We start from the raw sequence: 27,514 nt of genomic DNA, 5'->3' as shown, positions 1-27,514 counted from the left end.
CTCCATGACATTCTAGATCTGGGCCACAGCCTACTCTCCATGAAAGAAAGCCTCCTACAACAGCACTGCAAGGGTACCGCATGTCACTTAGAACAGTGACAGCACCGCTAAGTGCCAGACATTGTGCTAGTGCTTTCCATATGCCATCTACTTTTTTTTTTTTTTTTTTTTTGAGACAGAGTCTCACTCTGTTGCCCAGGCTGCAGTGCAGTGGCTCAATCTGAGCTCATTGCAACCTCCATCTCCCAGGTTCAAGTGATTCTCCTGCCTCAGCCTCCAGGGTAGCTGGGATTACAGGCGCGCACCACCACGCTTGGCTAATTTATGCATTTTTAGCAGAGACAGGGGTTCACCATGTTGGCCAGGCTGGTCTCAAACTCCTGACCTCAAGTGATTCACCTGCCTTGGCCTCACAAAATGCTTGGATTACAGGCATGAGTCACCATGCCCGGCCTGCCATCTCTTTTAATTCTAACAATCAAATTAGGTGGATACTATTATTACCACCTTTTTATAGAAAAGAATCCAAGGCAGAGAAAGCTTCCATTGCTTTTACAGTGAATAAATAAATAAGTAGTTGAGGCAGGAATTTTTTTTTTTTTTTTTTTGAGACAGGGTCTTTCTGTCACCCAGGCTGGAGTGCAGTGGCATGATCTCTGCTCCCTGCAACCACCACCTCCTGGGCTCAAGTGATCTTCCCACCTCAGCCTCCTGAGCAGCTGGGACATTAGGCATGCACCCATACCCAGGCATGCCCAGCTAATTTTTGTATTTTTTGTAGAGACGGGGTTTTGCTATGTTGCATAGACTGGTCTCGAACTCCTGGGCTCAAGTGATCTTTCCACCTCAGACTCCCAAAGAGCTGGGATTACAGCACCGAACCTGGACGAGGCAGGATTTTAAACTAGGCAGTCAGTTTGCAGAACCCACATTCTTCACCACAATGCTCTACCGCCTCCTAGTGTTTATTTACTTTTGTAAAAGATTTTTTTTGCAGGCGGGGCACAATGGCTCAACCCTGTAATCCTAGCACTTTGGGAGGCCGAGACCACCTGCCTCGGCCCATAACCTGAGGTCAGGAGTTCGAGACTGGCCAACATGGTGAAACTCCGTCTCTACTAAAAATACAAAAAATTAGGTGTAGTGGCGCGTGCCTGTAATCCCAGCTACTCAGGAGGCTGAGGCAGGAGAATTGTTTGAACCCAGGAGGTGGAGATTGCAGTGAGCCGAGATTGTGCCATTGCACTCCACCCTGAGCAACAAGAGTGAAACTACGTCTCAAAAAAAAAAAAAAAAAAAAAAAGATTTTTTTTGTAGAGATGGTCTTGCCTTGTTGACCAGGCTGGTCTCAAACTCCTGGCCTCAAAGTATCGAGATTACAGGCTTGGCCATTGCACCTGGCCTTAAAGGTTTTTGTTTTGTTTTGTCTGGAGATGGAGTTTCGCTCTTGTTGCCCAGGCTGGAGTGCAATGGCGTAATCTCAGCTCACCACAAACTCCGCCTCCTGGGTTCAAGCAATTCTCCTGCCTCAGCCTCCTGAGTAGCTGGGACTACAGGGATGCTCCACCACGCCTGGCTAATTTTGTATTTTTAGTACAGACGGGGTTTCTCCATGTTGGTCAGGCTGGTCTCGAACTCCCGACCTCGGGTGATCCGCCCACCTCGGCCTCCCAAAGTGCTGGGATTACAGGCGTGAGCCACCATGCCCAGCAAGTGTTAGTGTATTTTATGTGTGGCCCAAGACAGTTCTTGCACCTGGCCGCCTTAGTGGTTTTTTTGTTTGTTTGTTTGTTTGTTTGTTTTTTGGTTTGGTTTGGTTTGAAATGGAGTTTAGCTCTTTTCACCCAGGCTGGAGTACAGTGGCACAATCTTGGCTCACTGCAACCTCTGCCTCCTGTGTTCAAGTGATTCTCCTGCCTTAGCCTCCCGAATAGCTGGGATTACAGGCACTCGTGACCACACCCGGCTAATTTTTGTATTTTTAGTAGAGATGGGGTTTCACCACGTTGGCCAGCCCCTTAGTGTTTTGTTTTGTTTTGTTTGAGACGGAGTCTCGCTCTGTCGCCCAGACTGGAGTGCAGTGGCGCGATCTCGGCTCACTGCAAGCTCCACCTCCTGGGTTCACGTCATTCTCCTGCCTCAGCCTCCCGAGTAGCTGGGACTACAGGCGCCCACTGCCACGCCCGGCTAATTTTTTTGTATTTTTAGTAGAGACAGGGTTTCACCATGTTAGCCAGGATGGTCTTGATCTCCTGACTTCGTGATCCACCCACCTTGGCCTCCCAAAGTGCTGGGATTACAGGTGTGAGCCACTGCGCCCAGCCTTAAACGTCTTAAAATTATTTTTAATGAGGTGTGTATGTATGTATGTATGTATGTATGTATGTATTTTGAGACAGAGTCTCGCTCTGTTGCCAGGCTGGAATGCAGTGGCGCAATCTCAGCTCACTGCAACCTCTGCCTCCCGGGTTCAAGCGATTCTCCTGTGTCAGCCTCCAGAGTAGCTGAGTGTGCGCCACCACACCCAGCTAATTTTTGTATTTTTTAGTAGAGACAGGGTTTCACATTGGCCAGGATGATCTTGATCTCTTGACCTCGTGGTCTGCCCACCTCAGCCTCCCAAAGGTAATTATTTTTAAATAATATGTTGAGATAACCTAAAAGAAAGTGACATTTCATATTAATTTTTTATATATGTCTGGACTCTCTATTCTGCTCCATTTGTTTTTGTTTGTTTGTTTGTTTGTTTGTTTTTGAGATGGAGCCTTGTTCTGTCGCCCAGGCTAGTGTGCAGTGGCATGACCTCGGCTCACTGCAACCTCTGCCTCGCAGGTTCAAGCTGTTCTCCTCCCTCAGCCTCCCTAGTAGCTGGGACTACAGGCATGCGCCACCAGGCCCGGCGTATTTTTGTATTTTTAGTAGAGATGGGGTTTCACCGTGTTGGCCAGGCTGGTCTCGAACTCCTGACCACAAGTGATCTGCCCACCTCGGCCTCCCAAAGTGCTGGGATTACAGGCATGAGCCACTGCACCCAGCCTGCTCCATTTCTTAAATGGAATTTGTGAATTATTTGAGGACAACCTTCTAAAAATGAAACAGTATTTATAATCTGTAAATTTTTTGTTGTTGAGACAGGGTCTCACTCTGTCAGCCAGGCTGGAGTGCAGTGGCGTGATCATGGTTCACCGCAGCCTTGACCTCCCCAAACTCAGGTAATCCTACCACTTAAGTTTTTGTATTTTTAGTATAGATGGGTTTTTGCCATGTTGCCCAGGCTGGTCTCAAGCTCCTGGGCTCAAGCGATTCGCCCACCTCAGCCTCCCAAAGTGATAGGATTACAGGTCTGGGCCACCACGCCTGGCTAATGATCTATAAATTTTTTTTAAGTCAAGTAACTCACCCTCTGTAGTGTACAATTTATGAGTTTTGACAAATATATATAACTGTGTAATCACCACTGAAATCAAGATACAGAATATTCCCATTACCTAAAAAAATTCCCTGTGCCCCTTTGTAATCAATCCGTCTCCCACTTCTAGGCTGTGGCAACCACTGGTATGTTTTCTATGCTGATAGTTTTTCCTTTTTCAGAACATCATATAAATGGAATCATACAGTAGATAGTCTTTTGAGTCTACCTTCTTTTACTTAGCACAATGCACTTGACATTTATCCATACTGTTGTATCAGTAAAGAGTCTTTTTATTGCTATGTAGTATTCTATGGTGTAGATTTACCACAATTTGTTTACCCATTAACCAGTTGAAAGACATGTGGATTGTTTCTCATTTTTTGGTGATTATGAATAAAGCTGCCATAAACATTTGTGCACATGTTTTGTGTGAACCTAAGTTTTTCTTTCTCTTTTTTTTTTTTTTTTTGAGATGGAGTCTTGCTCCAGGCCCAGGCTGCAGTGGCGCGATCTCAGCTCACTGCAACCTCCACCTCCCGAGTTCAAGCAGTTTTCTGCCTCAACCTCCCAAGTAGCTGGGATTACAGGCACCTGCCACCACGCCCAGCTAATTTTTGTATTTTCAGTAGAAGTGAGGCTTCACCATGTTGGCCAGGCTGGTCTCAAATGGGATTACAGGCGTGAGCCACCACGCCCGATCATAAGTTTTTGTTTCTCTTGGAAAAAAAGCTAGCAGTGGGATTTCTGGATCATATGTCAGCTGTATATTTAACTTTATAAGAAACTGCCAAAGTGTTTTTCAAAGTAGATGTATCATTTTAATTCTTACCAGGAATGTATGAGAGTTCTGGATGCCCCACATCCTTGTCAGCACTTGGTATTCAGTTTTTATTTTAGCTATTCTAATTGTTATGTAGGGATGTCTCATTATGGCTTTAATTTGCATTTTCCTAGTGACCAATAATGTTGAGCATCTTTTCATGGACTTACCTTCCATTTGTATATCTTCTTTGGTGAAGTGTCTGTTCAAATCTTTGCCGATTTTTATTTTGTTTTTTTCAAGCAATACATGGAATACAAACTGTATTAGTCGGGTCTCACACTGCTATGAAGAAATACCCAAGACTGGGTCACTTATAAAGGAAAAAGTTTAATTGACTCACAGTTCCTCATTGCTGGGGGAGCCTCAGGAAACTTACAATCATGGCAGAAGGCAAAGGAGAAGTAGGCACCTTCTTCACAGGGCAGCAGGACGGAGTGAGTGCAAGCACGGGGAATGCCAGATGCTTATAAAACCAGCGGATCTCCTGAGACTCGTTCACTATCATGAGAACAGTACAGGAAAAACTGCCCTCATGATCCAAATACCTCCACCTGGTCTGCCCTTGACACGTGGGGATTACAGGGATTACAATTCAAGATGAGATTTGGGTAGGGAAACAAAGCCTAACCACCATATTACGAACTTTGCTTTTATTATTATTATTTATTTTTCTTTTTTTTTGACTGGGTCTTCCTCTGTCACCCAGGCTGGAGTGCTGTGACATGATCATCATAGCTCACTGCAACCTTGAACTCCTGAGCTCAGGTGATCCTCCCACCTCAGCGTCCTGAGTCACTGGGATTACAGGTGTATGCCACAATACCTAGCTAATTTTTAATTTTGTGTAGAGATGATGTCTCCCTACCTTGCCCAGGCTGGTCTTGAACTCTGAGCCTCAAATGATCCTCCCACCTCAGCCTCCCAAAGTACTGGGACTACAGGCAAGAGCCACTGTGCCCAGCCCACCATTTTTGTTTGTTTGTTTGCTTTTTTTTTGAGATGGAGTCTAGCTCTTTCGTCCAAGGTGGAGTGCAGTGGCATTATCTCGGCTCACTGCGAGCTCTGCCTCCCAGGTTCACACCATTCTCCTGCCTCAGCCTCCCCAGTAGCTGGGACTACCGTAGGCGCCCACCACCGCGCTTGGCTAATTTTTTGTATTTTTAGTAGAGACGGGGTTTCACCATGTTAGCCAGGATGGTCTTGATCTCCCAACCTTGTGATCCACCTGCCTCAGCCTCCCAAAGTGCTGGGATTACAGGTGTGAGCCACCACGCCTGGCCCAGCCCACCATTTTTAAAGTTAGGTTGATTGTTATTTTATAATTGAATTGTGACGGTTCTTCACATATTCTACATAGAAGTTTTTATCAAATAGGCATTTTGTTTTTAAAATATTTTCTTCCAGTCTGTGGTTCACATTTTTCATTTTCTTAACCATGTCTTTCAAAGATCAGAAGTTTTAAATTTTGAAATCAAACTTACTAATTTTTTTCAAATATGGTTTGCAATTGGATATCATATTTAAGAAAATTTTCTCATTCCAGAGTCACAAAGATTTTTTCTTATGTTTTATTCTAAAAGACGTATGGTTTTAAGTAATTACATTTAGGTCTAAAATCCATTGGTGCAAGGTATTGGTTGAGATTCATTTTTGTTCTTTTCTTGGTGGAGCGGGGACTCAGTCTCTCTCTGTCGCCCAGGCTGGACTGCAGTGGTGTGATCTCGGCTCACTGCAACCTCTGTCTCCCAGGTTCAAGCATTCTCCTGCCTCAGCCTCCTGAGTAGCTGGGACTACAGGCATGCACCAACAAGCCCTGCTAATTTTTTTGTATTTTTAATAGAGACAAGGTTTCACCATGTTGGCCAGGCTGGTCTTGAACTCCTGATCTCAGGTGATCCGCCCACCTCAGCCACCCAAAGTGCTGGGATTACGGGTATGAGTCACAGCACCTGGCCAGAGGCCAGAAGTTTGAGACCAGCCTGGGCAACATGGTGAGACTTCATTTCTACCAAAAAAAAAAAAAAATTTAATTAGCTGAGCATGGTGGCATGCACCTGTAAACCCAGCTACTCACGAGGCTGAGGTGGGACGATTACTTGAGCCTAGGAGATTAAGGCTGCAGTGAGCTATGATTGCACCACTGCATTCCAGCCTGAGTGGCAGAGCAAGATACTGTCTCTTTAAAAATAATAATAATATTTGGGAGGCCAAGGCAGGCAGATCACCTAAGGTCAGGAGTTCGAGACCAGCCTGATCAATATAGAGAAACCCCATCTGTACTAAAAATACAAAATTAGCCGGGTGTGGTGGCACATGCCTATAATCCCAGCTACTTGGGAGGCTGAGGCAGGAGAATCGCTTGAACCCGGGAGGCAGAGGTTGCGGAGGCAGAGATTGCACCATTGCACAACAATTGCCCAGACGTTGCCCGGGCAACAAGAGCAAAACTCCATCTCAAATAAATAAATAAATAAATAAATAAATAAATAAATAAAAATTTTCCAGTTGTTCATTTCCAGTATATAGACCTTTTTTAAAAATTTTTTTATATTGACCTTTTTTATTTTTTTATTTTTATTTTTTATTTATTTATTTATTTTTTTTGAGACGGAGTCTCGCTCTGTCGCCCAGGCTGGAGTGCAGTGGCGCGATCTCGGCTCACTGCAAGCTCCGCCTCCCGGGTTCACGCCATTCTCCTGCCTCAGCCTCCCGAGTAGCTGGGACTACAGGCACCCACAACCGCGCCCGGCTAATTTTTTGTATTTTTAGTAGAGACGGGGTTTCACCGTGGTCTCGATCTCCTGACCTTGTGATCCGCCCGCCTCGGCCTCCCAAAGTGCTGGGATTACAGGCGTGAGCCACCGCGCCCGGCGACCTTTTTTATATATATATATATTGACCTTGTATCTTGTGACTTTGCTAAACATTTCCTAATAGAGTTTTATTTCTTCCTTTCGAATTTGTATGCCTTTAATCTATTTTTCTTGCCTTATTTTACTGGGTAGGATCTCCAGTATAATTTGGAATAGAAGTAGAAAAAACAAACATCCTTGCCTTGTTCCCAATCTTAGAGCAAAAGGATTCAGTAATATCACCTCTGCAGGATATCAGCCACACATTTTTTCGTAGAGGACTTTGTCAGGTTGAGGAATTTCACTCCTACTCCTAGTCGACTGACAGTTTTTAGCGTGAGTGGATATTGCATTTCATTAAATGCTTTTCCTACATCACGTAAGATGGTCATGGGGCTTTTATTCTTTTTCTGTTGATATGGTAAATTACACTGATTGATTTCAACATTGAGTGTTGAATCAACACTGCATTCCACAATTAGCCCCATTTAGTTGTATTTATTTTCCTTTTCATATTAGCTAGATTAGATTTGCTGATACTCTGTTGAAGACTTTTGTATCTATATTCATGAAGAATACTGGTCTATGGTTTTCTTATGTCTTTGATTGAAGTATCAGGGTAATACTGATAAGATGAACTAGGAAGTGTTCTCTTCAATCTTCTGAAAGAGTTTGTGTTACATTGGTATTATTTCTTTCTTAAATATTGGTAGAATTTGCCAGTAAAACCATCTGGGTCTGGAGTTTTCTTGGAAAAGATCTAAGTTGTCAGATTTATTGATATAAAGATTTCATAATATTTTCTGATTATCCTTTATGTATCTGCAGAATCTGGACTTATGCCTCTTTTTTCATTTCTGATACTGGAAATTCATGTCTCCTTTTTTTCTTGACTAGTCTAGCAAGATGTTTATCGCTTTTATTGGTGTTTTCAAAGAAACAGTTTTGGCATAATTGATTTTGTTTTTTGAATTTTTTGGTTTCTGATCTTTATTATATCCTCCTTCTGTTTAAATTGGGTTTAATTTGCTCTTCTTTTTCTAGTTTTTCTAACTTCTTAATAAAAGCATAGATCATCATCATAGATTTGAACCCCTTCCTTCCTTCCCTCCCTCCCTCCCTCCCCCTCTGTCTGTCTCTCCTTCCTTCCTTCCTTCCTTCCTTCCTTCCTTCCTTCCTTCCTTCGTTTCTCTTTCTTTCTCTTTCTTTCTTTCTTTCTTTCTTTCTTTCTTTCTTTCCTTCCTTTCTTCCTTCCTTCCTTCCTTCCTTCCTTCCTTCCTTCCTTCCTTCCTTCCTTCCTTCCTTCCTTCCTTCCTTCCTTCTTTCTTTCTTTCTTTCTCAGGGTCTTGTCTGTGTTCGGCTGCAATGCAGTGGCATGATCACAGCTCACTGCAGCCTTGACCCTCCCGGACTCAGGTGGTCCTCCCACATCAGTCTCCCAAGTACCTGAGTCTACAGGCACACACCACTATGTCCGGCTAATTTTTGTATTTTTTGTAGAGATGTGGTTTCGCCGTGTTTCCCAGGCTGGTGTCAAACTCCTGCACTCAAGTGATCCTCCTGCCTCAGCCTCCCAAAGTGCTAGGATTACAGGCATGAGCCACTTCCCCTGACTGAGACCCTTTTCTAATATAAGCATTTTATGCCAAACATTTCCCTCTGTGCACTGTTTTTGTTACATTAGAAAAACATTTTCTAATTTCCTTTGTGAGTTCCTCTTTGATTTATGAGTTATTTCTAAGTGTATTTTAAAACTTCTAGATATTTGGGAATTTCCCAAGTATATTTCTTATTGGTTTCTAATTCAATTCCATCGTGATCAAAGGAGATACTTTATATGGTTACAATTCTTTTACATTGGTTGTGGTTTGCTTTATTTCCCAGAAGATGGTGTATCTTGGTAAATATTCCATTTGCACTGAAAAATAATATGTATTCTCTTGTGGTTGGGCAGCATGTTCTATAAATGTCAATTGGGTCAAGTTTCGTTAGAGTATTGCTTACATCTTCTATATACTTGTTGGTTTTCTGTCTACTTGTTCCACTGATTTTTTTGTTTGTTTGATTTTGGTGTTTTCTGTGGGTTTTTGTTTTGTTTTTTTTTTTTTGAGACAGAGTCTTGCTCTGTTGCCCAGGCTGGAGTGCAGTGACATGATCACTGCTTACTGCAGCAACGTGATCACTGCTTACTGCAGCCTCAACCTCCTGGGCTCAAATGATCCTCTTGCCTCAGCCTCCCAAGTAGCTGGGATTATAGATACATACCACCATATCTGGCTAATTTGTTGTTGCTGTTGTTGTTGTTTTTAGTAGAGACAGTATCTCACTATGTTGCCCTAGCTGGTCTCTTAACTCTTAAGCTCACACTATCATCCCACCTCAGCCTCCCAAAGTGCTGGGATTACAGATGTGCGCCACCCTGCCCAGTGTTTTCTGTTAATTTCTAAAAGAGAGGTATTGAAGTCTCCACCTGTAACTGTGGATTTGTCTATTTCTCCATTCTCTTCTATCAGTTTTTGCTTCATGCATTTTGAAGCTCTGTTGTTATGCACATACATGTTTAGGATTATTTTATCTTCTTGATTAATTGACCCATTTATCATAATATGATCTTCCTCTTTATCACTGATAACATTCCTTCTTCTGAAGTCCACTTTGTCTACTGTGAATACGGTCACTGCAACTTTGCTTAGTGTGTTTGCCTGTTTTTTGTTTTTGTTTTTGTTTTAGACGGAGTCTCGTTCTGTCGCTAGGCTGAAGTGCAATGGCGTGATCTTCGCTCACTGCAATCTCCGCCTCCTGGGTCCAAGTGATTCTCCCGCCTCAGCCTCCTGAGGAGATGGGACTATAGGCGCCTGCCACCATGCCCAGCTAATTTTTGTATTTTTATTAGAGATGGGGTTTCACCAATTGTCCAGGCTGGTCTTGAACTCCTGACCTTGTGACAGACCCACCTTAGCCTCCCAAAGTGCTGGGATTACAGGCGTGAGCCACCGCACCCGGCCTTGCCTGTTATTTTTTTAAAGTCTTTTCACCTTTTTTTTTTTTTTTTTTTTTAAGACTGAGTCTCACTCTATCGCCCAGGCTGGAGTGCAGTGGCACGATCTCAGCTCACTGCAACCTCTGCCTCCCGGGTTCAAGCAGTTCTCCTGCCTCAGTCTCCCGAATAACTGGGATTACAGGGGACTGCCGTCATACCTGGCTAGTTTTTGTATTTTTAGTAGAGCTGGGGTTTTACCATGTTGGCCAGGCTGGTCTCAAACTCCTGACCTCAAGTGATCTGCCCGCCTCAGCCTCCCAAAGTGCTGGGATTACATGCATGAGCCACTGGGCCCGACCTAAGTCTTTTTACTTTTAACATGTCTGTATCTTTATTTCTTTTTTCCTTTTGGGAGAACAGGGTCCTGCTATGTTGCCCAGGCAGGTCTCAGGGCTCAAGTAATCGTCTCACCTCCGCCTCCCTAAGTGCTGGGATTACAGGTGTGAGCCACTGTGCCTGATAACATGTCTATATCTTTCTTTCTTTTTCTTTTCTTTCTTTTTTTTTTTTTTTTTTGAGACGGAGTCTTGCTCTGTCACCCAGGCTAGAGTGCAGTGGCATGCTCTTGGCTCACTGCAACCTCTGCCTCCTGGGTTGAAGCAACTCTCTTGCCTCAGCCTCCCGAGTAGCTGGGACTACAGGTGCCCACCACCACGCCCAGCTAATTTTTGTATTTTTAGTAGAGATGGGGGTTTCACTATGTTGGCCAGGCTGGTCTGGAACTCCTGACTTCAGGTGATCCGCCCACCTCGGCCTCCCAAAGTGCTGGGATTACAGGCGTGAGCCACCACGCCCAGCCAACATGTCTATATCTTTTTTTTTTTTTTGAGACGGAGTTTTGCTCTGTTGCCCCAGCTGGAGTGCAGTGGCATGATCTCAGCTTACTGCAGGCTCCACCTCCTGGGTTCATGCCATTCTCATGCCTCAGCCTCCCAAGTAACTGGGACTACAGGTGCCCACGACCACGCCCGGCTAATTTTTTGTATTTTTAGTAGAGACGGGGTTTCACCATGTTAGCCAGGATGGTCTTGATCTCCTGACCTCGTGATCTACCCACCTCGGCCTCCCCAAGTGTTGGGATTACAGGCATGAGCCGCTGCACCCTGCCCATGTCTATATCTTTAAAGTGCGTTTTTGTATATAGCATGTAGTTTGATTTTAATTTTTTTATCCAATATAACAATTTTTAATTGGTATGTTTAGATCATTTGTATTTAATGACATATCGCTATGGTTGAATTTAAATTTACCACCTGTCTTGCACAGATCTAAACTTCTTCACACTCTTATGCTTCCCTCTTAGGATTAAGTGTGAATTTCTGATGAGACCTCTCTGGAAGGTAATGCAATCACTCTCTCCATGCCTAGCTCGCTCAAACTCTAGGCCCTGACAGGAGAATTTTGCTGATTTCAGGGAAAGCAAAACGCAGACAAATTTAGGAAATATACCATTCTGTACTCTGTGTGTGTGTGTGTGTGTGTGTGTGTGTGTGTGTGTGTGTGTGTGTGTTGGATGGGGGAAGGGGCCAGGTACAGTGGCTCATGCCCGTAATCCCAACACTTTGGGAGGCTGAGGTGGGTGGATCATTCGAGGTCAGGAGTTCAAGACCAGCCTGGCCAGCATGATGAAACCCCATCTCTACTAAAGATACAAAAGAATTAGCTGAGTGTGGTGAATTGCACACATGTATCCCAGCTACTTGGGAGGCTAAGGTGGGAGAATGGCTTGAACCCAGGAGGCAGAGGTTGCAGCAAGCCTAGATTATGCCACTGCATCCAGCCTAGGCAATATAGCGAGACTCTATCTTAAAAAAAAAAAAAAAAAAAAAAAGGAGAGAGAGAAAAATGAAGCAGAGATGTCAGAAGCAACAAAAGTCACCTCAGTCCCTGCCTTTCCCACTCCAGTCTTTGTATAGCTTAACTGTGATTTCCTGTTCCTGGATGTCTATGAGTTTGCCTACTGTATACTTCCAAAAAACCTCTCTTTAAAATCAATGAAATTGAATTCCCTTTTCTTGACCTTAAGAGTGTGCCATATAAATCTGGGTTATTCTGTAATTCTGGTCTCGAATTTCCCAAATCTGATCTTTTGCTTTTTTTTTTTTTTTTCTTTCTTTCTTTTGAGACAGAGTTTCACTTGTCCAGGCTGGGGTGCAGTGGCGTGATCTCCACTCACTGCAACCTTGGTCTCCTGGGTTCAAGCAATCTTCCTGCCTCAGCCTCCAGAGTATCTGGGACTACAGGTGCGCACTACCATGCCTGGCTAATTTTTTTGTTTTGTTTTGTTTTTGAGATGGAGTTTCACCCTTGTTGCCCAGGCTGGAGTGCAATGGCGCGATCTTGGCTCACCACAACCTCCGCCTCCCAGGTTCAAGCGATTCTCCTGCCTCAGCCTCCTGAGTAGCTGGGATTACAGGTGCCCACCACCATGCCTGGCTAATTTTTTGTATTTTTAGTAGAGATGAGGTTTCACTCTGTTGCCCAGGCTGGTTTTGAACTCCCGAGCTCAGGCAATCCACCTACTTTGGCCTCCCAAAGTGCTAAGATTGCAGGCGTGAGCCACCGTGCCCAGCCAATTTTTGTATTTTTTGTACAGATGGAGTTTCACCATGTTGCCCAGGCTGAGATCTTGAACTCGTGAGTTCAAGTGATCCTCCCACCTTGGCCTCCGAAAATGCTGGGACTACAGGTGTGAGCCACCGAGCCTGGCCTGCACTATTTTTAAAAATTAATTTCTTTTTTTTTTTTTTGAGACGGAGTCTTTCTTTGTCACCAAGGCTGGAGTGCAGTGGTGTGATCTCAGCTCACTGCAACTTTCTTTTTTTCTTTTTTGAGGTGGAGTCTCACTCTTGTTACCCAGGCTGGAGTGCAATGGCATGATCTCGGCTCACTGCAACTTCCGCTTCCTGGGTTCGAGCGATTCTCCTGCCTCAGCCTCCTGAGTAGCTGGGATTACAGGCGCCCACCACCACATCCAGCTAATTTTTTTATTTTTAGTATAGACAGCGTTTCACCATGTTGGCCAGGCTGGTCTCGAACTCCCAACCTCAGGTGATCCGCCTTCCTTGGCCTCCCAAAGTGCTGGGATTACAGGTGTGAGCCACAGAGCCTGGCCAATTTCTTTAATTGACAATAGTTATATGTATTTATTGGGTACGATGTGATGTTTTGATATATATACACACACACACATTGTAGAAAGATTAAATCAAGCTGATTAACATATCTATCACCTCACCTCCTTCTCATTTTTTCTGGTGAGGATGTTTAAAATCTATTCTTTTAGCAATTTTGAAATACACATTGTTATTAACTATGGTGGCCATGCTGTGCAATGGATCACTAAAAGTTTTTCCTGCTATCTAACTGAAACTTTGTACCCTTTAACCAACAACTCCCCTTTCTCCATCTTTCCTGCTCCCCCAGCCTCGTAACTGCCTGCTTCTGTGGCCTCTCTGCTTCTATGAGATTGACTTTTTAAGATTACACATATGGGCTGGGTGCAGTGGCTCACGCCTGTAATTCTAACACTTTGGGAGCCCAAGGTGGGTGAATCACTTGAGGTCAGGAGTTCGAGACCAGCCTGGCCAACATGGTGAGACCCTGTCTCTACTAAAAATACAAAAAATTAGCCGGGCATGGTGGTGTGCGCCTGTCATCCCAGCTACTCGGGAGGCTGAGGCAGAGGACTGCTTGAACCCGGGAGGCAGAGGTTGCAGTGAGTTGAGATAGTGCCACTACACTCCAGCCTGGGTGACGGAGTGAGACTCCATCTCAAAAAAAAAAAAAAAAATACAAAACAAAAAAAGATTCCACATATGACTGAGATCATGTGATATTTGCCTTTCTGTGCCTGGCTTATTTCACTTAACATAATGTCCTCCAAGTTCATCCATATTGTGCTAAATGACAGAATTTTCTTTTTTAAAGCTGTATAATATTTTATTGTGTATATGTACCACATTTTCTTTACCCATTTACCTACTGATGGACACTTAGGTCACTTCCATGTCTTGGCGACTGTGAATAGTGTTGCAGTGAACATGGGAGTGCAGATAGCTCTTCACATACTGACTTCAGATAATTTGGGTAAATACCCAGAAGTGGAATTGCTAGATCGTACGGTAATTCTATTTTTAATTTCTTGAGGAACTTCTGTACTATTTTCCAAAACAATGGCTGTACTAATTTACATTCCCACCAACAATGTAGCGGAGTTTCCATTTCATCACATCCTCACCATCCTTTGTTATCTTTTGTCTTTTTCTTTTTCTTTTTTTTTTTTTTTTTTTTTTTGAGACGGAGTCTCACTCTGTCGCCTAGGCTGGAATGCAGGGGCACAATCTCAGTTCACTGAAACCTCCGCCTCCTGGGTTCAAGTGATTCTCCAGCCTCAACTTCCCGAGTAGCTGGGATTACAGGCACATGCCACCACGCCTGGCTAATTTTTTGTATTTTAGTAGAGATGGGGTTTCACCATGTTGGCAAGGCTGGTCTTGAACTCCTGACCTCAAGTGATCTGCCCACGTCGGCCTCCCAAAACGCTAGGATTATAGACGTGGGCCACCACACCCGGCCTGTCTTTTTTTTTTTTTTCTTTTTTTTTTTTTTTTTTTGAGACAGAGTCTCGCTCTGTCGCCCAGGCTGGAGTGCAGTGGCGAGATCTCCGCTCACTGCAAGCTCTGCCTCCCGGTTTCACGCCATTCTCCTGCCTCGGCCTCCCCAGTAGCTGGTACTACAGGCGCCCGCCACCGTGCCTGGCTAATTTTTTTTTGTATTTTTAGTAGAGACGGGGTTTCACCATGGTCTCGATCTCCTGACCTCATGATCCACCTGTCTTGTCCTCCCAAAGTGCTGGGATTACAGGTGTGAGCCACCGATCCTGGCCTTTTGTTTTTGTTTTGAGACAGCCTGATGGAAATACTTTATAATGGTATGTGACTACTCATCAATTTCCAAATTTGGGTTCAGTGATATCACATTGATATCTTGAAACTGAACATGGTAGAAGTCTCACTCTGTAACCCAGGCTAGAGTGCAGTGGCTTGATCACAGCTCACTGCAGCCTCGAACTCGTGGGTTCAGGTGATCCTCCCACCTCACCCTCCTGAGTAGCTGGGACTACAGGCATGGACCCCCATGCCTGGCCAATTTTTTGTATTATTATTTCTTTTTGTAAAGATTGGGTTCCGTAATTTTGCCCAGGCGGGTCTTGAACTCCTGGACTCAAGCGGATTTGCCCGCCTCAGCCTCCCAGTGCTGGGCACCACGCTGACCTCTTATTTTTTTGATAACAGGTTTTTTTTTTTTTTTTTTTTTTTTGAGACAGAGTCTCGCTCTGTTGCCTAGGCTGGAGTACAGTGGCATGAGCTCGGCTCACTGCAATCTCTGCCTCCCGGGTTCAAGCTATTCCTCTGCCCCAGCTTCCCGAGTAGCTGGGATCACAGGCGCATGCCACCATGCCCAGTTAATTTTTTGTATTTTAGTAGAGACGGGGTTTCACCATGTTGGCCAGGATGGTCTCGATCTGCTGAACTCATGATCTGCCCACCTCGGCCTCCCAGAGTGCTGGGATTACAGGCACGAGCCCCTGTGCCCAGCTGAAATAGCCATTCTAATAGGTGTGAGGTGATACCTCATTGTAGACTTATTTATTCATTTATTTTTGAGATGGAGTCTTGCTCTGTCACCCAGGCTGGAGTACCGTGGTGCAATCTCGGCTCCCTGCAACCTCTACCTCCCGGGTTCAAGTGATTCTTCTCCTGCCTCAGCCTCCTGAGTAGCTGGGATTACAGGTGCCCATCACCATGCCTGGCTAAAATTTTTGTATTTTTAGTAGACACGGGGGTTTCTCCACATTGGCCAGACTGGTCTCGAACTCCTGACCTCAGTTGATCTGCCTGCCCTCGGCCTCCCAAAGTGCTGGGATTATAGGCATGAGCCACCACACCTGGCCTTCATTGTGGTTTTAATTTGCATTTCCTTGATAATTAGAGATGTGGAACATTTTTTTCATATATCTGTTGGCCATTCACATGTCTTCTGTTGAGAAATAGAAAATCTGTTCACATCCTTTGCTCATTTTTTAGTCACATCTTCTCACTATTGAGTTGTTTTGAGTTCCATATATATTGTGGATATTAGCCCCTTGTCAGATAGTTTGCAAATATTTTCTCTTACTCTGTGCACTATCTCTTCACTTTGTTAATTATTTCCTTTGCTGTGCAGAAGCTTTTTAGTTTGATCTAATCACTTTTGTCTATTTTTGCTTTAGCTGCTTATGCTTTTGAAGTCCTACCCAAGAAATCATTGACCAGACCAATGTCCTGCAGCTTTCTCCTTTGTTTTTTCTAGTAGTTTTACAGTTTCAGGTCTTATGTTTAAGTTGTTACTTCATTTTGAGTTGATTTTTATATACGGTGAGAGGTACGGGTCTAATTTCTCGGTTTTTTTGTTTTGTTTTGTTTTTTGTGTTTTGTTTTTTGTGTTTTGTTTTTGAGATGGAGTCTCCCTCTGTCACCAGGCTGGAGTGCAGTAGCACGATCTTGGCTCACTGCAACCTCTGCTTCCCGGTTTCAAGTGATTCTACTGCCTCAGCCTCTCAAGTAGCTGGGACTACAGGCACGCACCACCACGCCTAGCTAATTTTTATATTTTTAGTAGAGACGAGGTTTCACCATGTTGGCCAGGATGCTCTCGATCTCTTGACCTCGTGATCTGCCCACGTCGGCCTCCCAAAGTGTTAGAATTACAGGCATGAGCCCCCGCGCCTGGACAAAGGGTCCAATTTCATTCCGGATGCGGATATCCAGTTTTCCCATCACCATTTATTGAAGAGACTGTCCTTTCTCTATTGTGTGTTCATGGCACCTTTGTTGAAAATCAATTGACTGTAAATGTCTGTGTTTTTTTCTGAGCTTTCTATCCTATTCCATTGGCCTGGGCTTTTTGTTGTTGTTGTTGTTGTTGTTGTTGTTGTTTTCGCTTTTTGTTTGTTTTTGTTTTTGTTTTGAGATGGAGTTTTCACTCTTGTTGCCCAGGCTGGAGTGCAGTGGCGTGATCTCTGCTCACTGCAACCTCCATCTCCCAGGTTCAAGCGATTCTCCTGCCTCAGCCTCCCCAGTAGCTGGGATTACAGGCATGCACCACCACACCTGGCTAATTTTTTGTATTTTTAGTAGAGACGGGGTTTCACCATGTTGGCCAGGCTAGTCTCAAACTGCTGACCTCAGGTGATCCACCTGCCTCAGCCTCCCAAAGTGTTGGGATTATGGGTGTGAACCACAGCGCCCAGCCCACTGGTCTGTTTTTATGTCAGCACCATGCTGTCTTGATTATAATAGTTTATAATTTATTTTGAAACCACCTTGTGTAGTGACCTTCTCCACTACAAAATCACAGGTGAATCTATAGATGATGATGATGCAGTATTAATGAAAAAAAAAAAAACAAAACTGTTGTCTCACTAATAAAATTGGTCAGAGAAGCAACATGAGGTTTAAAAAAATAAAAGAGGCTGGACATGGTGGCTCATGCTTATAATGCCAGCACTTTGGGATGCTGAGGTGGGAGGATCTCTTGAACCTGGGAAATTGAGGCTGCAGTGAGCTGTGACTGCACCACTGCACTCCAGCCTGGGCAACAGCACAAGACCCTGTCTCTGAAAAATAAATAAAATAAAAAATTTAAAAATAGAAAAATAACTTCAAAAAATTAGCCAGTCGTGGCGGCACTTGCCTGTGGTCTCAGCTACTCGGGAGGCTGAGGCATGAGAATTGCTTCAACCTGGGAGGTAGAGGTTTCAGTGAGCCAAGATTGTGTCACTGCACTCCAGTCTGGGTGATAGAGCAAGACTCTTTCTCAAAAAAAATTAAAAATAGGCCAGGCGCAGTGGCTCATGCCTGTAATCCCAACACTTTGGGAGGCCGAGGTGGGTGGATCACATGAGGTCAGGAATTCAAAACCAGCCTGGCCAACATGGTGAAACCCTGTCTCTACTAAAAAAATACAAAAAATTAGCCAGGTATGGTGGCTGATGCCTATAATCCCAGCTACTTGGGAGGCTGAGACAGGAGAATTGCTTGAACCTGCGAGGCGGAGGTTGAAGTGAGCCGACATCATGCCATTGTACTCCAGCCAGGGCCACAAGAGTGAAACTCCATCTCAAAATAAATAAATAATAAAAAAAATAAAATAAAATAAAAGGAAGTGGCATGCACAGCCCATGTAGTTGGTTTTCCCAGTGGGCTCTGGGAAACCCAAACCAATCCACATATGGAAATTCATTGATGAAGAGTTACAGCTGTGTCCAAGCTGCAAGACCTCTTGGAAACAGCCAACAGACAGGCCTTACACCTGATATTTAACTTTCTAATTAGAGAGTCAAAAAGCCCTAAAACTTGTTGAATTTCTTTTTTGTTTTATTTGCTTTGCTTTCCAAACAAATTAGAGATTAAAAGGAACAGTTTTGCCTTCTGGCACGATGTAAATGCTATAAGAACAAACATTTGAAGTTTTGTTTGAATCCCATAACAGCCGGTGTTGGCCTTAAAGAGTCCCCATGTAGTCTTTCTTGTTTCTGACTGAAAATGGGCTCCATGCCAGAATCTGAATTATTGCAATGCCCGGTGGGACCAGGCAAATCAAACTAAACATAGCATCATGAAGATCTAAAAGTGTACTGGGGGGAAGAAAGAGAACATAGTTTCTCCAGTGGCTTCTTATTAATTCAAATTTGTTTAACAAAAGGATTTGGAAAAATTTTATCTATGAAACCATTTAAAAAGTAAGAGATTTTGGCCAGGCACAGTGGCTCAGGCCTGTAATTCCAGCACTTTGGGAGGCCAAGGCGGATGGATCACTTGAGGTCAGGAGTTCGAGACCAGCCTGGCCAACATGGTGAAACCCTGTCTCTACTGAAAATACAAAAATTAGCTGGGTGTGGTGGCAGCCACCTGTAATCCTGGCTACTCTGGAGGCTGACGCAGAAGAATTGCTTGAACCCAGGAGGTGGAGGTTGCAGTGAGCCGAGATTGTGCCACTGCACTCTAGCCTGGGCGACAGAGTAAGACTCAGTCTCAAAAAAAAAAAAAAAAAGTAAGAGATTTTATCAAACAATTTTGATTCTTTCAAATTATGGATAGCTGAGTCATCCCTACCTTCCAGTTGCTCATACCAGAGGAAGCTGACATGTCAATCTGTGATCACAAAGCCTGGTGAAAAGTGCAACAGCTACAACAGAGGACCAAGGATGGGGACAAGGGCACAAAGGATAGGCACATACATGTGTGTACTTGTAATACTTTAGTCTTTAAATTACCATCCAACAGGTTTTTATTTATTTATTTTTTAGAGTCTGAGTCTTTCTCTGTCATCCAGGCTGGAATGCAGTGGCACAATCCTGGCTTACTGCAGCCTTGAACTCCTGGGCTCCAGTGATCCTCCCACCTCAGCTTCCGAAATAGCTAGGCCTACAGGCATGTGCCACCACACCCAGCTAATTTTTTATTTTTTGTAGAGACAGGGTCTCACTATGTTGCCCAGGCTGGTCTCAAACTCGTGGCCTCAAGCAATTCCACCGCCTTGGCCTCTCAAAGTGCTGGGATGACAGGAGTGAGTAACTGCACCTGACCCATCCATCAGGTTTTAAACAAAGTGGTAGGATTTGTGCATTCCTTTCTAGTACTAAACTTCCATTCAACACACTTAGAGGTTACAAGAGGAAACCAGGGTTAATGATATTATTCAGAAGTGACATGGCCTGATTTTCTGCTGAGAACTTTCATGAAGTCCAAAGATTCCTATGGTTCTCAGTTACATTCCAGATAGATTGTATTTTTCATTTAAACCATGCACAGTAAAAGGGGGCCCTGGATTACTTAGAGGCTGATTGTCCAGTCTGCATCTTGTTTTTGGTGACATGGGTTCTCTACAATAGCACCTTATTAATTCTACCAATTGAGGAAAGATGTGAAAAAGTCAAACTATATGATAGAAGAAGAGGAGACCGTTTGTTACATTTTCATACTTGAACCAATGGCTATTACCAGAACCTGTGTATGTAACTCATTCATCTAAAACAAAAAGTAGGTCCCATGCGATGATTCATGTGCTAGGCACTGGACTAAATACTGGGTATTCAATGGTAGGTGAAACTGCTAAAGTCTCTGTCTTCATGGAGCCTACCTCCTAGTGTGGGAGATACATCTTATTTAAATAGTCATAAGTAAGTTCGATTTACACATGATTATATAAGATGACTGTAGAAAGTGCTATGATAGAAAATCAAGGTATTAAATGAGAGCTCGTTGTTAGAGGGTCTGGCTCATGCTAGGCAAGTGGAGGCCAGAGAATGCTTCCCAGAGGAAATATTTGAGCTGAGTTCTAAAGGACAAGTAGGCATTAACTAGGAGGGTCCTACCTAGAATCATGTGCAAAACCTCCAGCCACCACTACCTCCTCCTCTAAAAGCCATAGCTGGAACCAGGCATGGTTCATGCCACATAATCCCAACATTGTGGGAGGCCAAGGCAGGCAGATTGCTTGAGCCTAGGACTTCAAGACCAGCATGATCAACATGGTGAAAACCCATCTCTACAAAATATAGAAAAATTAGCTGGGTGTAGTGGTGCTCAGCTGCAGTCCCAGCTACTCAGGGGGCCGAGGTGGGAGGATTGCTTGAACCTGGGAGGCAGAGGTGGAAGCGAGCTGAGATCATGCCACTACACTCCAGCCTGGGTGACAGAGCAAAACCAGTCTCTGCTTTTTTTTTCAAAAAAAAAAAAAAAAGAAGGAGGAGGAGGAGGAGATAAAAACCATAGCTGGGAATGTCCTTGGTGCTCTGAATTGGATGACATTTGTTAGGCATGGCCATCCCTCCCACCCCCCTGCTGCTAGAGATCACCCTTCACTTATCCAAGAACTGATGGTTACCTACCCACGCTCTGCTCTTCTGCTGCTACTTTCTGGGCTCTGAGATGACCACAGAGTCCAGAGTCAAACACTGGGCCACTCCCAACATTACTGATGATGCTGTCAAAATGTGGTTACACTTCTGCTGCACCTCAATTATCTATGGAAAACCTAATTTAAGAGGTATACGATGTTTTGTCTGCCTGCATTTCTTCCTGTAAGAAACACCCTTTCCCCTCTTCGCTAGTAAACCTGTCTCAGTCCTTACGAGTTGGTGGAGCTGGACTGCCTCACTTCCATCCCCAAGGTCAGGTACATACCCAGATCTGGTCAGAGGACTCCATGTGTCAAGGTACAACTACTGCCTCAGCAATGAGCACTTACTCATACAGTGCCCATTAGCATCCACCTGGGGACTTTTCCTGTGCTACTGGAACAAAAGTACATGTTTCCTCACCATCTTGGGCTGTTAGCCCCATGTGAACATGGAGGTATCTTGCTGCCATGCGATGAAAAGCTTATACCCAACACAGAGGGTAAGTCAGAGAAACCAGCTCATGACGTATTTTGAGATCCAAATCTGCCTGACTTTTCAGCTACAGGAGCCAATAAATTCCCTTTTTTTTTTTTTTTTTTGAGACGGAGTCTCGCTCTGTCGCCCAGGCTGGAGTGCAGTGGCGCAATCTCGGCTCACTGCAAGCTCCGCCTCCCGGGTTCACGCCATTCTCCTGCCTCAGCCTCCCGAGTAGCTGGGACTACAGGCGCCCACAACCGCGCCCGGCTAATTTTCTGTATTTTTAGTAGAGACGGGGTTTCACCGTGGTCTCGATCTCCTGACCTTGTGATCCGCCCGCCTCGGCCTCCCAAAGTGCTGGGATTACAGGCGTGAGCCACCGCGCCCGGCTTTTTTTTTTTTTTTGAGACAGATTCTCACTCTGTCGCTCAGGCTGGAGTACAGTGGCGCGATCTTGGCTCACTGCAACCTCCATCTCCCGGGTTCAAGTGATTCTTCTGCCTCAGCCTCCCGAGTAGCTGGGACTACAAGCGCGCACCGCCATGCCCAGGTAATTTTTTGTATTTATAGTAGAGGCAGGGTTTCACCATGCTGGCCAGGCTGGTTTAGAACTCCTGACCTTAGGTGATCCACCCGCCTCGGCCTCCCAAAATGCTAGGATTACAGGCATAAGCCACTGTCCCTGACTCAAATTCCTTTTTTATTTAAGCTAACCTGCATTGAATTTCTGTCACTTGTAGCCAAAGTGGTTGAATAATGCACCTTTCCAATTGGCACTTGTGCCCAAATTACCATAAACTGGCTGCCTCTGACCGCTCTAGGGAAAGGATTCAGTGATTTCTAATTGACCACTACGAGTGAAGACACAGGAGTTCTGAAACAGCTGAGCCCAGATTCCGAGAACGACAGGACAAGATCACGACTGTACTTTTGAACTTGATTTTGGAGGTGTTCACAAGCATGACGCCTCTCCTGGACTTTGTTTACTGATTGGAACTGCAAGACAGACGAGACAGCAGAACTAGGCCAACAATGGGTGCAAGGTGCCAGAAAGGTAATAGAAACCCAAGTTCCACTTTGAAGCAGCATAAATCAGACATGTCTCAAACATTAAAAAAGGAAGTGGCCTGATCAAGACCTTTAAACGGGGTAAAAAGTCACGAAGTCATGGCCATGAGCGGCTAATCACAGAATGACTACAATATGTGCTCAGAGACACAGGGTTTCATGAAAAGCCCCATCTCTGCCTGGCTGCAGCACCTCTGTGCTTTTTGTCCCAGCATTTGGTTAGCAGCAGGACCCCATTATCCTTCAGTGTTCTGTAGTTATAACAGATTCCAGCTTCAGAAAAAAAAAAAAAAAAAAAAAAAAATGGATTCCAGCTGCCAGGGGTTCTCTCTGGGAGATTTTCTATCTCTGAGACGGAATTATCTTTTTCTCCCTTTTTTCATGGTGAGAGGGGCATGGAGTACACCTCTGATAATCTGCAGAGGCAAAGCCTTGCATGAGCATGCTGACAACCCTGCAGAGAGAAAGCCTTAGGCTGGAAGTTCAAGGGCAACCAGGAGAATGAACATTTCGATGAATAAAGCAATTTGATAACTACCATGTTGTGGTCTAAGACCCAACACTTACAGGCTTACATGGTGATTACTGAAGGTGCAACTATTTTAATGGCTTCATCTACTTTAAAGTACTGGTGATTTTTCTACTACTTCATTGAATCACTTGATGTTTCTTGGAAAAGTTCTTTGGTCTTTCTGCTAAAATGTTATTCTAAGCTAAGAGAGATGCCACGATTTCAGAGAATTTCTTTTCCTCTGTAATATTATATATTTTCCTCTGGGGTATCAATGACCCTACTGACTACTTTGAATATTATGCCTTTAAGGTGTCTTCACCTCTCATTTCCTTAACATTTTAAAATGAATCTCTGATAGAAAAATGAATCTGAAGCCTTGCTTATGCTTTCATGCATTCAACAAATATTTATTGCACACTTACTGTTTTAGATGCCTGGGATACAGAGTAGATAAATCAATAATGATCCTTGCCTTCAACAAAGCTTACATTCTGGTGGAGGCAAAGAGATAATAAATAACTATATTTAATATCATCTTTTGTAATAATAACCATTATACCTCTGCTTATGAAAAAAATTGCATTCAATTTTTGCTCACAATCTTCTTTTTTTTTTTTTTTTTTTTGAGACAGGGTCTCACTCTGTCACCTAGGCTGGAGGGCAGTGGCACAATCATACTTCACTGCAACCTCCGCCTCCTGGGCTCAAGTGACCCTCCTGCATCAACCCCACAAGTAGCTCTGACTACAGGCGCATGCCACAACGCCCAGCTAATCTTTGTATTTTTTGTAGAGATGGAATTTTACCATGTTGCCCAGGCTGGTCTTGAACTCCTAGACTCAAGTGATCTGCCTACCTCGGCCTCCCAAAGTGCTGGAATTACAGGCGTGAGCCACTATGCCTAACTAATCTTCTATTTATTTATTTCCTTCCTTCCTCCCTTCCTTCCTTCCTTCCTTTTCCCTCCCTCCCTCCCTCCCTCCCTCCCTCCCTCTCTTCCTTCCTTCCTTTCCTTCCTTTCTTTCCTTCCCTTCCCTTCTTTTTTTCCTTTCTCTTTCTTTTCTTTCTTTTTTCTGACAGAGTCTTGCTCTGTCGCCCAGGCTGGAGTGCAGTGGCATGATCTTGGCTCACTATAACCTCCAACCCCTAGGTTCAAGTGATTCTCTTACCTCAGCCTCCTGAGTAGTTGGTATTATAGGCGCACACCACCACAACCAGCTACTTTTTTTTTTTTTTTTTTTTTTTGGTAGTTTTAGTAGAGACAGGGTCTTGCTATGTTGTCCAGGCTGGTCTCAAACTCCTAGACTCAAGTGATCTGCCTGCCTCAGCCTTCCAAGGTGCTGGGATTACAGGCATGAGCCACTGCACCCAGCCTAATCGTCTATTCGCAAAAGAAAAAAAAAATCCACCCGCAGGTAACAGAATTCTAAAATATTACTGTCTGGAGCCCTTTACTTCATTTTCCTAGCTTATACCTGCCAAATTATTGGTAAATTCAGCTCTGTGAGGTGAATGGGACCATATAAATGATCATACTCTCACCTTGAATCCTATCTTTAGGATCTTCTACATCACGAGACTAAAGCAAAATCTGGCTCCTTTCCACTCTTCTACTATCAACATCAGCTCAAAAACATGTAAAATTACTCAGGTTGCTTCCTGATGGCATCAGTGAAATAACTTTATGGTCATTCATACAAAAACAGACAGCCCTGGCCCAGCACAGTGGCTCATACCTATAATCCCAGCACTTTGGGAGGCTGAGGTGGGAGGATCACTTGAGGCCAAGAGTTTCAGACCAGCCTGGTAAACATGGCAAGACTGACCCTATCTCTATTAAAAAAAAAAAGAGAGAGAGAGAGAGAGAATCCTTTCAAAGACACCAAATCAGTATCAATGAGCACCTCTGCAGAAAAAAACAGGAGCTCAGAATGGAGAAGGCCAGAGAAACCTCAGTAGGGTGAATGTGCCGGTATAGTTTCTTTTGAATTTGTGTCAAGAAAACTTGAGTCCCTATACACTGTTGCTACTTCAAGAATAGAGAGGGGATTTCTTTTTTCTGGGGTCAGCCTGACATGTCCGTTTTAACAATAATGCTGTGAGATGCATTGAAGGCTTACTACTTGCCTGGCCCTGTCTTAGCTTGGGTTGCCACAACAAAATATCATAGCACAGATTGGGTAACTATTTATTTATTTATTTATTTATTTATTTATTTATTTATTAAGAGGGCCTTGCTCTGTCACCCAGGCTGGAGTGCAGTAGAGCCATCATAGCTCACTGTAGCCTCAATCTCCCAGGCTCAAGTGATCCTTCCATCTCAGCCTCCCAAACAGCTGGCACTACAAGCACACACCATCAAGCCCAGCTAATTTTTTTCAACGGTTTTTGTAGAAACAAGTTCTCACCATTGCCCAGGCTGGTCTTGAACTCTGGGCTTCAGCCTTCTCCCACCTTGGCCTTCCAAACTGCCAGGATTAGAGTGTGAGCCCCAAGACCCGGCCGAGGTGGCTTAAACAACAGACATTTATTTCTCACAGTTGTGAAGGCCAAGAAGTCTGAGATCTGGGTGCCAGCATGGTTGGGTTCTAGTGAGGGTTGTCTTCCTGGCTTATAGACAGGAAACTATGTTCTTGTATGAGAGAGAGAAAAGGAGGGAAGAGGATAGGGAAGAAGGAGGGAGAAGGAGGGAGAGGGAGAAGGAGGGGGAATGGGGAGAGAGAGAGAATGAGAGCGCTCTCACATCTCTTCTTTTTTTTTTTTTTTTTTTTTTTTGAGATGGAATCTCACTCTGTCACCCGGGCTGGAGTGCAGTGGCGCTATCTCGGCTCACTGCAACCTCCACCTCCCAGGTTCAAGCTATTCTGCCTCAGCCTGCTGAGTAGCTGGGACTGCAGGCACACACCACCGTGGCCAGCTAATTTTTGTACTTTTAGTAGAGACAGGGTTTCACCATGTTGGCCAGGATGGTCTCCATCTCCTGACCTTTGACCCACCCGCCTCAGCATTCCAAAGCCCTGGGATTACAGGCATGAGCCACTGCACCCGGCCTCAAGTCTCTTCTTATCAGGACACTAATCCCATCATGCAGGCCCACCCTCATCACCTCAACTAAACCTAATCACCTCCAAAGGTCTCATCTCAAAATAGCATCTCTTTAGAGTTTAGGGCTTCAAAATATGAATTTTAGGGAGACAAAATTTAATCCATAGCACCCTGCTGGAATGTTTCCCTCATTGCTACTAATTCTACAATACCCCTGAAGAAGACACTGAGGCTTAGACAGGTTAATTAAATTATCCAAAGTTACACAGCTAATGAGTTTGGAGCTGAGGTTTTTTACTTAGATATGAACTAAAAACCTTTTCAAGATAAAATGATGGTGAGGCGCAGTGGCTGATGCCTGTAATCCTAGCACTTTGGGAGGCCAAGGCAGGCATATCACTTGAGGTCAGAAGTTTGAGACCAGCCTGGCCAACATGGTAAAACCCTGTCTCTACTAAAAGTACAAAAAAAAAAAAAAAATTAGCTGGGCGTTGAGGCTCACTCATGTAGTTCCAGCTACTTGGGAGGCTGAAGCAGGAGAATCACTTGAACTCAGAAGGCAGAGGCTGCAGTGAGCTGAGATCATACCACTGCATTCCAGCCTGGGTGAAAGAGCGAGACTCTGTCTCAAAAATAAAATAAAACAAAGTAAAAATAAATAAAATGGTGCCTCTAATACAAACTTATCAGAAGGAAAAAACTCAGTTTCTAAAAAGATGGTCATATGCTTTTAGTGGAAATGAGTTAAGACACTCTCAGCTGGAAGGGATCACCTTTGACAAATCCCATCAAGTACCTAATAGTTCAAGACCTACACCTGGGCAACTGTGAGACCTTGTTTCTACAAAAAATGTTTTGACTGGTCTTGAACCGCTGGGCTCAAGCAACCCTCCTGCCTCAGCCTCCCAAAGTGCTGGGATTACAGGCATGAGCCATAATCTTTTGGGCCAAATATTCTTCATAATTTAGAATGCCACAAGTACTCATGTTCATTACAGTTAGCAACTGGACTTAATTTAAAGAACTTTGTCAAAGACACAGTGATTATCCCAATGTTCATTTCAGCAACCCCAACAAATGTATATGATTATATGTACACAATTTTTTGGAGTTGTAATTTGTGCATATTTTTAAATACTGTCTTCTCATACTTCTCATGTCTTTAATACTGTCTTAGTAGGTTGAGTGGAAGGAATAGCCCTTTTCCTTTCATATCCTAGAACTTCATCAAGCCCCAAGTATAATAATGACTTCACCAGCCCCAAGTATAATACATAAGATTAACTCATTTCTTCCTAAGTAACTTAATCTTTAACATTACATAAAACCACCAAT

General features: G+C 44.1%; 1 long non-coding RNA gene across 2 annotated transcripts in view; it reads right to left on the bottom strand.

The window, feature by feature from the left end:
• LOC139359845 (uncharacterized) overlaps window positions 1-27,514 on the bottom strand; it is a 79,274-nt gene that overhangs the window by 11,737 nt on the left and 40,023 nt on the right. Inside the window, exon 4 of one of the 2 annotated variants that reach the window (XR_011616346.1) lies at window positions 23,520-23,625. The exons of the other annotated variant lie outside the window; for it this stretch is intronic. This is a non-coding gene — a long non-coding RNA (uncharacterized lncRNA). Of the gene's footprint in view, window positions 1-23,519; window positions 23,626-27,514 lie in introns of those variants that run through there. 2 annotated transcript variants of the gene reach the window in all.

The sequence above is a fragment of the Macaca nemestrina genome, chromosome 18 (genome assembly GCF_043159975.1).
Source record: "Macaca nemestrina isolate mMacNem1 chromosome 18, mMacNem.hap1, whole genome shotgun sequence".
Taxonomy (NCBI): Eukaryota; Metazoa; Chordata; class Mammalia; order Primates; family Cercopithecidae; genus Macaca; species Macaca nemestrina.
The sequence above is the reverse complement of the archived record's forward strand: the minus strand, read 5'-3'. Positions and strand labels throughout refer to the sequence as shown.